The sequence below is a fragment of the Poecile atricapillus genome, chromosome 2, assembly GCF_030490865.1.
Source record: "Poecile atricapillus isolate bPoeAtr1 chromosome 2, bPoeAtr1.hap1, whole genome shotgun sequence".
NCBI classification, from domain to species: Eukaryota; Metazoa; Chordata; class Aves; order Passeriformes; family Paridae; genus Poecile; species Poecile atricapillus.
This window is the reverse complement of record NC_081250.1, coordinates 106,404,401-106,422,506: the sequence shown is the minus strand read 5'-3', so window position 1 is coordinate 106,422,506 and position 18,106 is coordinate 106,404,401. Positions and strand designations below refer to the sequence as shown.

Genomic DNA, 18,106 nt, shown 5'->3' with positions numbered 1-18,106 from the left:
AACCTTTTAGGGTCTGTTTTGGATTGAACTCTACAGAACGTTAGTATGTGCAAAGTGTATGTGTATTTAGCTGCTATACTTTTTCCTTCCCCACCACCCTACCAAGGAAGGAGGTTAAATTTGGCCAGAGTCCTTCTAAGGCTTCCCCTCTACCTCAACAACTCTCCCACTGTACCCAGATGAATTTTATTTCATTTTCTTAAAACTTACTAGAAGACATTATCAGAATTGAATAATTTCAAAATTAAAACTGAAAGAAAACATGAAATAAAAGGGGAATTTCCTAAAATTTAGATCATCCCCACCTCCAGGCTCTATCACTCTCAGCGTTCTTCTCTGAAAAGATTCAGATACTAAGGCACCACCCAGCACATCTTCATTGTTGCTGTGCTTCTTCAAAGCAAATTTACTAAACCCACTTCAAGTCGCCTTTGCAGTGGCCCATCATCGAACTAGAGGATTAACCATGAGATTTGCTGGAGAGAGAACTGCCTAACAACAGAGCTGGAAGGCAGGCCTCACATTTCAATCTGTCTCCTTACAAAGATACATGAACAAGGCAATTGTGCAATTCCTCTAACCTGACCACAGGTAAAGGAGGATTATTACTACAGCTTTTAATAAAACAATTAATATGGGCATTCATTGCAGAAAGCAAAACTACAATTAACATGAGCTTCTATCAAAGCAGACAGAAATGGAAATAACAAAAGCAAAATTTCAAAGAGAATTGATTTTAACACTGCATCACTTAACTGTGTGGTGAAGGACTCAGGGAAATTCTAGTCACTCCTTCAAACCCAGAAGCTGAATTTACAAAAAGACCTTGTCAATTCAAGCAAATAATCTTGTTCCATATGGTCACCCAGATTTCAAAAGATCTCTGCAGAAACATGACATGGGATGTTTGAGAAAAACCAGAGCCCAGGTCCAGCAGTGTGTAAGTACAGTAAACACTACTCACTTTTAGATTAAAAAAAAATAGGTGACTATGCTTCTTTACATTAAAAAAACACCCAAAAAAATAAACAAGTCACCTCTGAAAAGTGGATCATTACTCAATAACTCTTGGGAGCCAGAACTGCACATTGAGTTGAAGGCTCTGCTAGTAAAAATATAATCAGATCATTCAGTACACCAGATACCACATATTTGGCCTCCAGGTGGGTCATGACCCCAGGGACTTTAAAGGAGAGGAACCGAACTGGAGGATGAGGGTGGGGGTGAGTGTTGTTGTTATGGCTTAAAGCAATTTCACAATTACCTGATAGCGAATGATGAATCTGATGCAAACACCCTCCATTAAGTCAGCTCTATCAAGTCCTTACTTTGTGTTTAACCTAATAATGTAATTGTGTTCTCCAAAACACATAATCTGGCTTCTGATCTGGCCTACCCCACAGAAAAGTTTCTCTTCAAAGGAAAAGAAAGCAAGTTCCTCCACAAAGGCATTGCCAGGCCCAGCACAGCTTCTGTATCTCAAAGGGTTATCTCAGGCAAAGAGAGACCAGGCATCTATTTGTGTTGCAGAATAACTGAACTGGTTGTTTCAGGTACAGTTAGTGTTTTTGATTGTTTACATCATTACATTAGTCATGTTCTGGGAGTATTATTTTTTTCCCATTAGAGCATCACTAGGATGTATCCTGAACATGAATACAGCAGAAAGAATGTCAGGTAATAATGACAATAATAAGTATATACACACATTAAAAGTGAAGACTTCAAAAGTACAGCATCAATTGTAGCATTCAGTGAGGAAGACTTATGTGTGACTCAAAACAAGACTGTGAGGTGGAACAGAAGTCTTACTTCATAACCACAACCCTTTTTCCCCCCTCACAGTCTTTTCAAGGTCTTGAGATTCTTACCCTGTTTTGTCTTCATTAGGGATATTCAAACTCAACTGTAAAAGAGTTTACAATCTTATGTAGCAAGTGACAGATAAATAACTCATTCACAATGTCTTTCAATAAAAAATAATTATTAGTTTGGATTTACCCTATTTACAGTGCAGTTTCCTCTCATCTTTACTTTTCCTTTTATTTTTAAGAAAATATTTTTTGCATCCAGTACCATTTAGAGTCTCATCTTTCAGTCTAATGTTGCCACTACTGTGTAAGAGTAATGGGAAGGATCAAGAACAATTTTTTTTTCCCCTGATGAGGTTATTTCTCTTATTGCTCAATTAATGGCATCTGTACTTGAAGCATTGCATCAGATTATCTGGGATTTGGGCAATTCCTTGGACAGAGACAGAAAAATGCATATACCACAGAGTCACATGCAGGTTGGTTGTCTTGGTTTAGGGCAAATTTGGGAGAAAGCCTAATACAGAGTAATTTCCACTTAAATACAATCAGTGCAATGGTGGAAGAAGGCAGCTGTTTCCCCACAACATCAAACAGAAAGCAAATCACAAGTGGTCTTAATACAGAGACTGCCATGCCCTTACTGCTCCATCCCTTCCACCCCAAGACTATTCCTACAGTCCTCAGGATCAGCCTACAAACCAATAAACACACTAAAGGTAAAATTAACACCTGGATACAGCATGCTGTTACTAAGTTGAACTTACATGCATGAAGCTACCAACTTCAAATCATCCCCAAGTGCTGCAAAAATTAGGTCTGAATTACATTTGTGGAAATTCGATGACCTGGGAGTTTTCAGCTTCACAGAATGAACCAGCAGTGATGTAACACTGAGGCTGGCAAAAACGACCCAGAAACAGCAACTGAAACACCAGCTCATCTCTTTTACCTCAAGTTTGAAATGTCTCTTTACTTCTTTTTAGCAGTGTTACCCACAGAGCTGTGCGCACAAAGAGCAGTTTACAACCACGATCAAACACAGAATACATGGAGAGACACAATGGTACAGGAGTCACTGCAAGCTGAGCTAAAGTCAACTTTTACAAAATGGCACTGGCTTTACTGTTCTCCAGGTTATGGCTCCCACTCAGGGAAAAAAAATGCTGCATTCTAGAGAGGTTAAACTCCTACAATACAGTGAGAGGAAAACTGGTGCAGACAGTGCACTTCCTCTAGTGAGGACTGAGGTGATTTAAGATTAAGCATGTTCCAGGCTTCATTTGATGCCATTTCCTCAAAAAGCACATGCAATAAGCAGATGAAGGAAAACATATAAAAGCTTTCAGGAGTTAATATTGTGGATTTAACCTACTCCAACGGTAAAGCTTTTTTTTTAAGTTACTGTGGAGGTTTTTTAGGGTTTCCTAAATAAATTTGTAGAATATGGACTTAATTCTTTTAGGCTGCAGGGACCTTTCACAGTATGCATAGGAAAAGGAACATTACTATGCACCCTTAAGAGAAGGGATACACTTCTCTTTCAATAGAAAAGCCTAGGAAAAAGCTGGAGAGGGACTTTTGACAAGGGCAAGGAGTGATAGAACAAGGGGAAATGGCTTTAAAGATAGATTCACAGTAAGAAATAGGAAGAAATTCTTCACTATGAGGGCAGTGAGGCATTGGGGTTGGAACTAGATGGTCTTGAAGGTCCCTTCCAGTTCAACCCATGCTATGATTCTATGAATTCATTTAGCTACCACTCTTAATAACACAGCAGATAAAATTAATATAGTATGTAAGCAATTAATACAATAAAATAAGGACAAATTTGTTCCTCAAATAATGTATTCAAAAGCAGTAACTGTTCCCAAAGCCAATATATTTTAATAGCAACTTTGTTATTTTTATATAGTTTTCTTATACATAAGTGTTCAGTCATTCACTAACAACATATAGTCTGTTAATACACAGATCTTATACTAAGTTATTAGCTAACAACTATATTTGGTAATTACCGATTAAACTATTCAGAAGCATTAGAGATTTAAAATCTATTTATGTAGTTTACAAAAACCTATGCAGTAAACTATCTTCTCAGAAGCACCTGTTAATTTAAAGCTTTGTTTGTAATGAAGATTTAATGTTCATTTCAACAGAACACTGTGTAATGTATTTCACCATAAAAAAAAAAATAAATTCCATGACTGGGAAGCTCAGTGAATGGTCTTTCTGAATAAACACAAGTCTGTGTTTTAATGCTGATAATTATCACTAATTGCTGACTTCTATGAATTATGTTTTTGTTTGTTTGTTTTTTTCCAGTTGCTTCTATCTTGAGAAACTGAAAGACAAAGTCACCAGTGTTTCAAAAGAGCCATGTAATGCCATAAAAAGAAACACTGCTCATGAAAATGAAAGGGGTGATCATCTAACAAACACTTTAGGACTGGGCACCTGGAAGCTGAGCACTTCACCTACAATCCCAGGCATACTTGGAATGCCTTATCAATTGATTTTGTGACCAACTCTTCAACACAACTGGACTAACAAAGATCACTATATGAAGCTAATGATATTGAAGTGATTTCCAACTGCTGAATTTGTTCAGCTTGTTTGTGTTTCTTTTTTTTCCTGCAAGTTGTCTCTACACCAGTTCTCCTGAACTGCTTTCAGAACTCAGTATTGTAAGCACATATTCACCTGCCTGGTGTTGCCTTCAACAGGACAACAATGGAGTAGGACTGTGCACTATGGCTTAGCATACATTTATATAGTATACATTTTATGTATGTAAACTATTGTAAATCCTTAAGCCACTGGGCTGCAAAATTTTAAGTTTTAAATGTCACAGTTCATGCTAATTAGTTACTGTACGCAGAAGGCACCATTTGTATAGGAACTTATGCTTGACATTTTTAAAGACTACTCACCAAGATGACAGTACTTGATATGAAAACAGCAAAAAATTTCACTATTAAGATACAGAAAATAAAGGCTAAAATGCAATCCATTTACATGGATTCATGACAACATCAGACTCAGCAGCATTAAAACATCAGACTGTACAGCATTAAAAAGAAAATCCTTTATAAAGATCATTTTGGATATGTATATCTACAATAAAAATGTTTTCCCCCATGTTATTTTCTTTTTTTAAAGTTTTCTCATATGAAAGTGCTGCAAAATAAGAAAGGCAAAGATATTTTTATTGCCAAGCAATATAAACAGATCGTTATTCATTTAGCAGAGACTTTAGTGGTTCTGAAAGTTCTCAGTTCTTGAAACACATACAAACTGACACTAATAAAAATAAAACTTTCTGAATAATAGGCATAATGGTAATACAGATTACATTGGCTCTTAAAACTTTCCAAACAAAGATGACCCAGTTCTTCACAAATACCCACTTAATACTTTCTTTTTCCACCGTATTCATCTTATCTGATGCATGTTCTGGTTTCTGACAGCTGCAACAGGCTAAAAATAAAGCACTGGAGTAAAACTTTGTTGACTTCAACCTTTCCTTTGATGCAATCAAACTTTTTTCTCCCCTGAAGTTGGTAGAAGTGGGGATATACCATGGCACTTCTTCAAATATGCAACTTGAAAGTAATTTCAGGGTTACTAATTAAAAAAAAAAAAATTTTTTTTTTTTTTTGCAGCCAAAGTGTGTGTTTGACTCTCTACAAAGGATAACACCCTGCATCCAAGTGACTCACACATGGCATTTCCCCCTTCTCCTTCACTTGTAAAACACTTAATTGTGCCAAAAGCACTATCAAGTTTTGTTCCTCTCCCTCTTTAGATAGATCATTAAAACAATCCCTAACACAGATTTATAGATTAAAAAATAAAATTTAATCAAGAAGAAATAAAGTCAGCCTTAAGTAATTAAACTAGCCTTCACTAATGCACTTGGATAGAAGGTTAGGTAAGTTGTTGGTTCCTCACATCCTCTGAAAAAGGAATGTTTTTCTCTATAGAGCCCAGTTTGAAAACAGGCAAGCCTGAACAAGAGTTCTCCTTGGTTTTACAAGGCTTAGTCATCCCTAAAAAGGAACCAGCAAAGGTGGAAATGAGCCCCTCTTCTTTCACAGAGGGTTGTGTCAAAATGTTTGTCAAGTTCCGTCACAGCAAGTACCTGCACAGCTCTTCCAAAAGTACCATTTTCAAATAAGTCAAAATGATCATGCTTCTGCTCTTTTTGACTCAAAATATGTTTTAGAAGATTTTTCTTATCTGAAGCTCCCATGTAGTCACTAGATAGAGAGGGATATCTAACATTTCTGCAGTCACTTTTAGCCCATGATGCAGAGACAAGAAAAGACCAGCACAGCAAAGCCAGCTGCTTTCATGGCCATTTCTACACAAAAAACAATGCTCTGAACGGAAAAGAAAACCCTCTATAGGTCAAAACCATATCAATCAGCTTAAATCCACAAGTTATGCCAATTTAATACCATTCAGACACTTTTTGGAACTTCCCTGCTGGTGGAAAACTGTCCAAATTTCTCAAAGATAATTTTAGTGGAAATGAACTTCCAAGTGCAGAGTGCTTTGTAGAGTTCTTCCTTCTCCTTTTCCACATGTGTTTGTCATGTGTCAAAGCTGACTCCACCTTCTCCCCTCCCCAGAATACCACAAATTCTTCTGTAAAATAAACAAAGTTCTGTCCAGAATCTCTGAAATTACCAGAGCCAACCCTTTTTGAGATCAACCTTTTTGAGAACATCACTGTTGGTCCATCTGCAATATCCCATATTTTAGTTAGGATGAAATTTGCAAGAAACAGGCAATCAACAGAACATTTGACCACCATATCCAGGGATATGGCTAAAAAATAAGAGTTTTGACACTCAAGCTACCTTTTCTAGATATTTAGGAATCTCAAAAGTTATTTGTGGGATAAATGTCCACAAATGACATTTATATAATGCCATTCTGGTCTAGAAAAAAAATCCACCTTTATCTTTATTCAAGACAGAAATCCAAAAATTAAAAATCACATACTATTAATACTTAATAGGAGAAGGAAATAATTTTCAATTTCTAATCTTTATATTGTTCTGTAATGCAACTCATCAGCCACTATGACAAATTTGGGGGAGGGGGGGGTGTAATAGGGGGTTATGCCTTACATGAAGAAAAAACTGTAATAAAATATTTGACTTGTTGGAGGCATTAGATGTGCTTCTCTATTTTTCTCCCTGAAATCTTAATGATGTTTACAGGCTGGACTTAATTTACGTGCAACGTAAACATGCTAGCACAGGCAATCTTGATTCCCAAAGCTGCTATTATGGTTTAATGAGTCAGCAATACAGAATATTTACAAGGTACTATGCATTCTTAATGGCATGCATATAAAATTTCCAGTAAATCCTGGCACTCAAGAAACTAGTGCTCAAAATATTTTTCTGTGACTGTCGCCACAGTAGAATACAAATGCTATGCATAAAATTCTCACTGTGAGCTAAAATAGCCTTAAAAAAAACCAAAAACCCCAAACACCTGATAAATACACAGTTTATAAATACTGAACAATTTTCTCCAGTAGACAAGGAAAAAAAAAGTATATTAACACATCTAAACCTATTTTACATATTCTGAGTAGTTAAATCCTGAAGTTTCAAACAAAATTAAGCATTACAGCTCAAGTATGTACTCTTCTAAGCAGATTAATTATACAGATATAGCACTTAATTCCACATGGATGCATATGTAAAATGTGATAGTTATTGTCTGTAGGCATAAAGCTGAAAAATAGTCTAAGACCTGTCATTGAATTCCTACAGCAAAAGCCAGACCAGTATCATTGATAAATAAATCACTTAATCCTTTCTTCATTTGCCACCACCCTATTGCAAAAGCATGAAGCTGAAGCCTAGAAAGTCAAAGCTAAGGCCTGACCTTCCATCCCTATCCTCTCTGGCTGCTCCCTTGTGTACCCCTCAAACACATGCCATCATTTCCTGATGAGTTTAGAAGGGGTTATCAGGAGAATTTCAGGACATGTGTCAGTTTTGTGGCAACCTGAATGCTATACAAACATCTTCCGTGTTTAATAGGCGATTTGTATTTTAGTAGGTTTATCCATTCCCAACTTTATTTGTTTAAAGGTGCCTTAACCTTGACATAAATCAATGCTAAGCATCTGTATGGAGTACTTTTGAAGAGTTTAAAAATTAAACTCTACAAAGAGCTCTATTTTGCAAGGAGGTTTCTTTCAAAAATAAACCAAATCAACTTGTCGACTTCTTTGTTTACTTTCCCCCCCACTTTGAAAATTATGCAGTTTATTATTTTTCACTCTTCTTATAGAGTTCTTCTAAAGATCATGATGAAACACCAGGCTGACCACTATAAAAACACCACCACCACTGGCTCCCAAGTACCTTTTTCTATCTAACACAACCACGAGTGTTTGCGTAAAACAGTAGGGCCAATGAGTCAGAGGCCCTGGGTCATGCCTTGCAGCAACCCCCCCTTCCAAAGGAAAACAAAAAGCACTGAACCTTTTCTGCCACATGCCCAGTCCTTCCCCCACCACCTCTGTGGTGAAGACAGCCATTATTACATTTCCTTTCGGGTTATTTACAAGGTCTTGGCTCTGACATTGATTTCTTATCTGTTTCTATGACAAATGTTAAGTGTTAATAAGCTGTCCTTTTAAAGAAAGATAATGCTAAACAAATTATAGGAATTAATTACCCCAAACCTATTCTTTATTTTTTTTTCTCATGAGCATTAAAAAAAGAACACTAAAAATCACTCAGGACCAGGAAAAAAACCCACATTTTCTTTTTCAGCCAATTAATAAGTGTTAGCAGATTAAAGGAAGTTACATTTTAAGCCAGGCAGCACCCTGAAAATCTAAAGCAAACTTGTCAGGGAATATAGAATAACCAGGCAGGCACAGCTCCCTTATGAACAGATTTTTAAATTATAAGTGAAGAGTTACTTAGCGCTTTTTCAGATATTTTGTTCATGGTTTAAATTTTAGGATAAAGGGTGAAAGTTTCAGAAATCTTTTCAGTTACAGAACCATTAAAATGATAAACATTTGAGATCCCAAAGTACACTTCTACTCTAACTGTCCTTTCAGACCTGCATTGACTGCACTATAATAGCTGCCAACATTTGGTAAGGATTAGCCTTTCATTTAGACAAAAGCAAGCATTCCTTAGCTAAATCAGCACTTTTTGCCATCAGACTCATAAAACCTTTTCACAACACAGTTTTTCAAGAGAATCCTTTAGGGTTTTAGGATGCTGCTCCTTTTACTAAGTAACAAAATACACCCCAGGGTGTCTCATTGACCGCACTCAGCTGTCCTTTGACCTCTGCAATTGTTTAGCCTAACTTCAGGGCCACAGAATCTACCTCCCCCCCATCAAAAAGGCTAATGTTGCTTCCTCCTAGCACCTGGCGAAGCAAAATCCTAGAGGTTCCCCCCTCTTCCAGATTATACCATGTTCCAGATGTTGCCAAGCAAAATGTTCCTGCAGGCAGGTTTTGGGAGCCCACAAGCGCCACACAGAACCCGGGCTGTGGCCATGACCCCCTTGCTCTGCTCAGGGCTGCCCTTGCCCCCAGGGATACAACAGGTCATAAAGCAGGAATAGATCTTCAGCCTTCTGGGGACACTGGCTATTTAAATGCAACAAGAAACTATGTGAGCCCAATATTGTGTACTGAGGCAAGCCTCCCCCCTCTCAGAAGTCAGGAAAAAAAAGATGTGTGAGAATCTCAGTTGGAAGCACAAATCTATCCCAATCATTACAAAGATCTGCATTCTTCTTCCCATTTGTTTTAAACCCTTTGAGAGGACAAATAAACAAACAAACATTCACCCTTCAAGTGCATAAAACATATATTTAGCTAGTTGCTTAGGTATTTGCAGAGCCTCTAAGTAAAACAGCAGAAGAAGATTGTTACAGCTTCAAAAGAACTGTCATTAAATAATGAAGTTGACCTCATTGTGGGTATATAAGAAAAAAATGGAAGCACAAATCAGCCCTCTGTTGAAGGCTTTTTGATTATCTGAACTGGATTTCATGATTTTTTTTTTTAAAGAACTTGGACATTTTACATGCCTGAAGCAAAAATAAAATTGTTATTACAGTCCACACTGCTCCTAAAATGCAGACAATGGAAATGAAAGCAGAGATGCTAATCACAAACATACAATGTATTGTCCATTAGGAAAAGCAAGAACAGTACCTTCTCAGATTCCTTTTAACCAATTTGAAATGCAGTCATGATTAAAGGATGTAGCTAAGAGTTTGTGAAGCTTTGCTGCAAAGTTGTTTAAAACTTCTGAACACCTGAAAAATAAAAAGGGAGAAAAAAATCAGAATGACTCATGCCAGCATATAGTTTATAACAAGACAAAAAACCCTCCCTGTGGAAACCCAGTCTAGGGAGAAAAAAGGAGGGCAAATGACTTAAAAAATTTAAAGGAATACTTGTTTGAAAGTGCTTGGTTGCTTCTCTATATTCTACCAGAAGTACAAACTTCGAATTTGCACATTTTTGGCGCTGTGGCCAAAAAACAGTGACGCTGTCACTATATGACAGATTAGGAATTCATCACATTAATATGATAAAATTAACTGTTGCAGAAACATTAAAAAAAAGAAAGATATGATAATGCAGAAGTAATTCTTTCACTATTTATAAAGAAACAAACTAAATGGGTGCAGCAGTTCAAAATGAAATCAGTTTGCTGTCCTATCTGGCTTTTGGTAAAAATATTGAAGTGAAAACTTTATTAATAGAAATTGCATTTTATAAGAGGAAATACACCTGAAACACCCCAAGGAATGGCAAAAATGGTGTAGCAAGCAGCAAGCAAAAGAATAACTCCTAAAATACCTAGGGCTGTACAGAAAACCAATTAACATCAGGAAAAGCTTTAAATTAAGTTATCATTGAGTGGACTTTGACAAGACTTTCTTAGGCAGACAAACTGGTTTGGTTTCTCAATAGCAACAGACCATATTTTGCCAAAAGATTTAAAGGAATTTTCCCAGGTGCTTGCAATGGGATTTTAAGGCTTAAAGCTTGGACTACAGGCACAGGCCTGCTGGCAAAACCAGAACGCAGCAGTACACCCAGAATTGAAACTCCAGGTTCTAAAATTAAAGGCCTTAAAGCTTCCTTCCCCTCCACTCAATTATAAAAATCAGCCTGTTTAAGAGAGCAGCTGTAACCCTCGGCTCCAGCTCAGGAAAGGTTTTGGGCAGGATTGTTGTGCTGTGAAGAAAGGCACTAAACAACTCTATTGCCAGGGACCACCGATGCTGCCCCGCACGGCGCATCCCCACCACGCTGGCAGCGGCTCCGGCGCGGATGGACAGCAGGGATAACGCACACATCTCCCGACCAAACTGTAGGGCTCTGCAGTGATTGCAGAACGTCAGTAATCCAATTCCAGCTGCTCCTGGCTCTGAAATTGCTATTTTTCAGACACGTGCTGAACATTTCACCTGCTAGTAATGACATTTTTGTATTTTCTTCTAATTACACTCAAAGCTAAGACCTTTGGCCCTAGGCCACAGACCTCTATTCAGGCTGCACACATTCTCTTAAAGGCCCTGAGCCTTTGTTGTCACTCTTGGTCTTTCATCTATTATTTACATCCATTGAGAAGAGAGATACTCCACCATTTGTGAAGCTTTAAAGCTTCTAATCATCTTAATTTCTTCGCCTTTCAACCAGTGCTTCCCCTTATGGACCAATGCCAACAGTGTGACAAAATAATTTTTCAAGCCAAGATCCTCCTGGACCCTTCCCAAACCTTGACACACACTGGGCTATAAGTGCCTTTTGTCCTTTGCTGGCTGCTTTTGCAAACACAGACCTTTGCTCAGCTTGGGGGTGGGGGGTATGGATCTGCTTGTCAGTGCATTCGAGGGAGTTTTCTTGGGGTTTATGTGTTTTTGCACCACTTTCTCTCCGTTAAAAAAGTCTAACTCAATTAGTCCACCTAAATCAGGGATGCTGGAGGGAACCTTACCTCTTTTAAAACTATTAAGTACCTTCTGAAATACTATCAACTATGAATTTTAAGTTTCCACTTTTTTTTTTTTTTTCCTGAAAGGAAATATGCTGATATGCTGCTTTGGTTTTTATACTGTTATGTATGCTCACTCAGAACTGACGGATTGTCACACAATGTTTAAGACACACTGTTAACCCTTTTCCTGATTATTGGCAACATTAATTTGACCTGACCATATAACATAATGTGACAAAAAAATTTTTTTCAGCTTATGATCAGGTCATCTCCTTCTTATCCTCCATTATTTGCAAACAAAATAGGAAACAAATCAACAGCATTTTTTCCAACATGCACAAGATCTCTTCAGAATTCATCAGCCACCACCAATCATCATTACCAAGACCTGTGAGGTCTGCTAACGTGATCCACATCTTGGCTCTTTCCTCCACTATGGTCTGGCTTACTTTTGATTTTTAACAGTGCTTCCTTGTTGTCTGTCCCCTCTGAAAACCCCCAACCCCCATGTCTTTTCTTATTTTTACCATTTGCTTCAACTAGCAGTTCACTTGAGACTCATCCATCTTACAATGCCTAAAGTGACAGATGCTCTCAGGAATGACCATACTGTTGAGTGAACAAAAGATAACATCACCTCTAGGAACTCTGGGGAGAAATACAACTTCAACCCTGAGACACGGTTATTCTGGCAGACACAGCACCATAAACCTCTCTCAAGTGAAAAAAACCCCAACCAACAACTGTGGGGAAAAGGAATCTGGCATAATTACAAGCCAAAAAGAGTATTCTTTCTATGGTAAGCTGTATTTAGTGGTGTTGATGACCTTTTTATTTTCTTCTTTTTTTTTTCCCTAATACCCCATTGAAGAATTTTGTAGAATTTACCTGCGATAAAATCAAGAGGAGAAGAGAGAATGGAGACATTTCACACAAATACTCTTTCAGGACCCCTACAGACTTGAATGGAGGAGGAGGGCACTTTGGAACAGCTTCAGCAGAAGGTCACACAAGTCCTTTGCCAAAACACAGACGTTACCTTGTTAAAATCTGCACATCCTACAGACCAGCTGTTGCTCAGTTAAATTCCACAGGAATTCAGAATCATTGTGCAAGCCTGTGCCCTTGACAAATGCATACTGTAACCAGAGTAAGATTACTTTAATGTCACAGCTGCTTGATAAATCTGTAATCTGCAAGTAACAGCCCCTCAATGTTTTAACATTTGAGCATGCACCACTTAAAAAAAAAAAAAAATTAAATTAGAATGATTGATTTTCCAGCCAACACCCACATATCCAGCTATAGAATGATGATTGTTTCTAAACAAAAATGCCCTCTGTGTCTGTAAGACTGAACTAGAAACTGTTGATTTGAAATACACCCAAAATTCTCCATCCAGTCAGTGAAACGGGACTTGCTGAAGAGTCCTGGGTGGTAGAAAATATTACTTACAAAAAGGAAAGGTCATATTAACTTCTCTTGGTGACAGATTTGCAAAAAGTGACACCACAAATGCTGAGAACCCCTTCTCTGCAGTGAGATACAAAGAATTTCCCTGTCTCTCAGGGATGCTTTAAACAGCATCTCATGTTCAGTTTTCAAACACTACATGAAATAACCTTCATTACAGTACATAAGAATGAGAACATGTGAGTTTTACAGATGTAAAGTTAAAGTTGTAAAATAAAAGACTAGGATAGGGGGCCTGATAACCAAACATCTCCTGTCCAATGTAAAGTCAGGGAAAAATCACAGCATGGACTTCTTAAGATTTATTTATTGATTGTATTTAGCCATAGTTATAAATTTGTGATGAGTTATAATTTCAGGTCCCTATTCTGATGTAGAATGTTTCTGCTGTGCTCTCGTAGCAGACTACATCAAACCAACAGACTGTAAATACAGAAGTAATGTATAAATACACCATTTTTTAAGATGGGCCACTTTCCCATAGTGTGCCATTCTGCAGTGTCATTTTGGACACACAACACACAGAAATTAAACTAACAACCAGTTTGGTACTTCCTAAAGAGGATTCCAGTTCTGGGCCTCTGACCACCTCCGGAGTTCCTCTCCCATTTTGACACTGAAATCTTTTATAAAATCCACGAACACGAACAGGGAAATCTACAGAAGCCCATTACTGGTAAATGACTGAAAAAGTTTTATGCAAGACTCTTCATTCCACCTCATATCTCAGCAACTGGCAGGGTTCAAGGCATACTGCAACTACGAAGAAAAGAAATGAGAAAATTGTCTCTGGGGATGTACTGGCACATTCTGCTGGTATCTGACTCCACTAGTTCCACTATACCCTGAGTGTCACCATGTCCAAAACAACTTTCTGAAGCTCCTTCCAACCCAAATAAATCAGAGAAGCATATAATGAAGTCTGCACTTAACATCCCCACAGGATGAAAATATATAGTACTTTCACCCAAAATACTTGAAGATCTTGGCACCAGATGTGGATGAAAAAGTAGTGAACTGTATCCTGCATAATAAAATCTGTACTCTGCACTCAGATGGGAATCCTATCAAACACTCAGCCCTTACACATTTTATCTCCAAATATTTATCACAGTAGGGAGAAGTGTTTATAGTTAATATGCAATCCATCTTCTGCATGCTGCTGCTTTTAAACAAGACAAAATGTGACGTAAAAAGGTCAAAACTACTAGAAAGAGCCTTGAATAAAAACTCTGATGCTACAACCATTTTGCTGGAAGAGACAAGGTGTAAAATAGAATTACTGGAGCCAAACTCCATATGGAATAGGGCAGGTAAAAGGTACTGATCCAAACAGCAGTGAACAGTATCAGAATTGCCAGTATTAATGTGTTTGGTAACTGCAGACTGAATTAGGAAATGAAAATCTTCCATTTAATGAGATTCACATTTTCCAATTGAAGCTGAACATTTTTACATGCATGCATGTAAAATTAGTTCTCATTCAACACAATTTTAACATGGAATGATTGAAAAATTGATAACAAACTTACAGGTAACTTCTGTCATTACCATTAAGTTATTGACACTGAAACATGACCTTGAAATGACAGCTTCATTAATGCAAGTTTTACCAGGGAAGGTTTCAAAAAGCCCTGATTAAATTAACTACTTTTAAACACAATAAGATCAATATGTATGCAGAGAATGTACACCCCCATGGCAAGTTCTGCTTGCTTGATTGATCAAAAACAAAAAAATCCTGTGGCTTTCCAGATCTCAGCTGGTGCCAGAAATCCACATAGAAAAAAAAAAAAATCCATCTAAATGAAACTCTGAAAAGGTTTACCCTTCACCAGTCTATTTGCACTTCAAAAACTCCTTAAGTCCTTCAGCTAAACCCCAGGGTTGAACCATTTCAAAAATGAGAGGGGGATGGCCATGATTTATCTTCCTTCTGTGCTCTGGACAGAGCTGTAAAATCTGCCTGCTGGTGTGCCTGTGTGCTACAGGCTTCTTTTCATGAACCTTGGATATTTACCCATCTTAGAAATAACTCTGCTCAATTCCTTACCGCCCTTCATTTCCTTCAATCAGAAACAAGAACCATTTATGAAGCAAAATTCTGATTTTTGGGCACTGGCATGCAAGCTGAGGAAGCTGAATCAGCAAAATGGCCAAGCATCTGAAATTAGCATTTTAAAGGAAAATATAGCAGATATTATTCATACCTGTAAGGATTGGCTGTTGCCTTAGTGAATTTGTGCTCAGGGAACACTTGTTCAACAACATCATTTAAGCCTATCCCTTATATTTACTAGTATCAAACACATTTTTAGCAATGAGCTTAAATAATTTTCTGTTTGTAGATAATCAATGTGTTAGGTCATCCAGGATGCATTTTCCAGGCTTCTGTAGTTCAAGATACATTACCAATAGAAGGAAAATGGAGATTTCATGGGTCACAAACTTCTGCATCACGAGGACCTTCAGTGCTGCTGTCAGCCTAGTAAAACTCAATCGATACACTCTTGTTTTATTTGTTCACTATTAAAACCCCTGCACCCGAATTTCTACAGGGTTTGGGTTTTTTTTCCTTTAGTGAAAATACCACTTCAACAACTATACTGACAATCCTTGAACAAAATTTAATGCTGTGATATTCACTTTGTATATTAAAAACATAAACACACACATGTAATATAAACATAAATCCTACAGCGCTGACACCAAAGAAGAGCACAAAGCAAGGGCACTGAAACATGTTTGTGTGCTTCAACTTTTCTAAAGCTTCCTTCTTCTCTTAAGACCCAGCCCTATAAACCACATGTCAGTGGCACAACTCCTACCAGTCTAAATTCTTCAGACTTGAGTAAACAGATAACTTGCTCTCAAGGTAAACAACAATAAGAATAGATTCAATATTAACTATTTTTGCATGGAAAGGGCCCATTTATTTCCAAAGTCTTATTCAAAATTTGTTTTTATCACAGATTTTTTTTCCTCTTCCATTCTTAAACAACAGATGAAAAATATTTTATGAAAATATAAAAAATTTCACATCCTGACACTGTAGGTTGAGTCTTAATTAGACTAGAGTGAAGCTTTAAGAACTTTGACTTTGTGCTTGTTTTTGTGCAAGCCAAATACTGGCCTTAACAAAACTGCAGGACTAATCTGGAAAAAAAACTCCAACCAACCCTAATCACTCTATTAATCCCCACTCAAATCCACAAGGATACTTAAGTAAGAGGTTGTGGATATAAGAAGGAATGGCATCTTACTCAGTATCTGACATGCTATTCAACTTAACTCCTCAGAGTCTGAAACTCTCATTTGCTCCACAAAAAGAGTTGAAGATGTTTTAAGAATATGTCCTCTTTTGTGCATATGCTTTTCATATTAAATAACCATCTCCGAACTTGTTTTTCTGCAAAAACTGTAATAGAATATTTCTTTGACTATGTCCTTTACTGGCCCACATTTGTAAGACTGCACTTAGTGTGTTTACAAACTTGCATCTTCTCCTGGTGTGCTTGCAAAAATTTATGATTCCAGCAACCTCATTAGCAAAACACTTCAACTTCCCTGCATGAGCCAACATTTGCTATTTTAATAGTTAGAGTTTTCATGAAGATGGAAGTTTGTCAACAAGCTTTGTATAATATGTATTGTAAGAAAAAAGTTTTGAGTCTTTGTGCAGCCATCTATTTTTTCCATACTTATTTACAGTTCCTGAGAAAACCCCAAATGGACACACTGACCAATAGGATTTGGTACTTCTATTTCAAGCAAAGTGAATGTCACCTCACCACAGCCAGGTAAGCCAACTTTAGAAACTGAAGTCCAATCAGACAGAAGAAAAATACCATAAAACAGAAAAAAGAATCTGTAAAAACAAAACACCAATAAGAAATACCCTGTGGATTCATTAGCCACCAGGGTGGCAGGCTTTCCTCTAATTCCCTTTAAAAACCCATGACTACCTGCAGAGCCTGGGAGTGCAAATCACATTAGTGGAGCCACCAGATGACCAAAGAAAGCACTGGAGGCCTGGAGAAACCAGTAAACAAAAGGCAGCATTCCAACTGAATGCCGCTGCTAGAGTCAGCATTGTAAGATGCTTGGATCTGATAACCCAAAAACCAGATTAGCTGCAGGCAACAAAAGAGTAAAATGAGAAACAAAGGGGTCATTTTGACACATGAAGAAATCATTTCCATTAAACCATCTTGAGTTTACTTGTGTAGTTATAAAAACTGCTCCTACTTGAAGTGACATTTGAAGCAATGAAGCTGTGACAGTGCAGTGTCTTGGAAAAGCTCCTGAAATAACACATCCTTGAACACCATATAATTTAAAGAGGCAAACTGGCCTCTTTGTCTTTGAATCTTTATGACATTTTAAAAGTCTAATAATGATTTCTAAATCTGTTGTACAGATTTCAGTTAGAAGACTTAACACGTATGGCTAGGGTTGAGGAAAAGATTCATTAGTATTATCTGTATTTAAAAGTCTCCCATAGAAAATGCACATACCACAATATTCTCATGTAATTACACAAGAAGGCTGCCTTCTCTCCCCAGTCCCCATCTCCTCACATGTGTGTCTCACTTACTGGCAACACAGGAAAGAATCATATTATATTCTTTATCAGAAGCTTAAAACAGGATCTTTATCCTGAAAAAAACCCAGGCACACTATAATCACAAGGACCAAACAGCAAAACTCAAACACAAATGTCTGTAGGAATATGTGGACACCAGAGAGAGAGAAGTCAGAATTTTCCAGGGAGAAATTGGAAAATTTGCCACAATTT

At 37.4% G+C, this 18,106-nt stretch overlaps 1 protein-coding gene across 13 annotated transcripts in view; it reads right to left on the bottom strand.

Annotated features, from left to right (window-relative positions):
* The window catches only part of GREB1L (GREB1 like retinoic acid receptor coactivator), a 130,995-nt gene that overhangs the window by 61,939 nt on the left and 50,950 nt on the right, over nucleotides 1-18,106 (bottom strand). For all 13 annotated transcript variants that reach the window (XM_058830982.1, XM_058830986.1, XM_058830990.1 and 10 more), the window contains one exon: nucleotides 10,038-10,141. The gene's annotated coding sequence lies outside the window, so the exon portion shown is untranslated. The remainder of the gene's footprint in view (nucleotides 1-10,037; nucleotides 10,142-18,106) is intronic.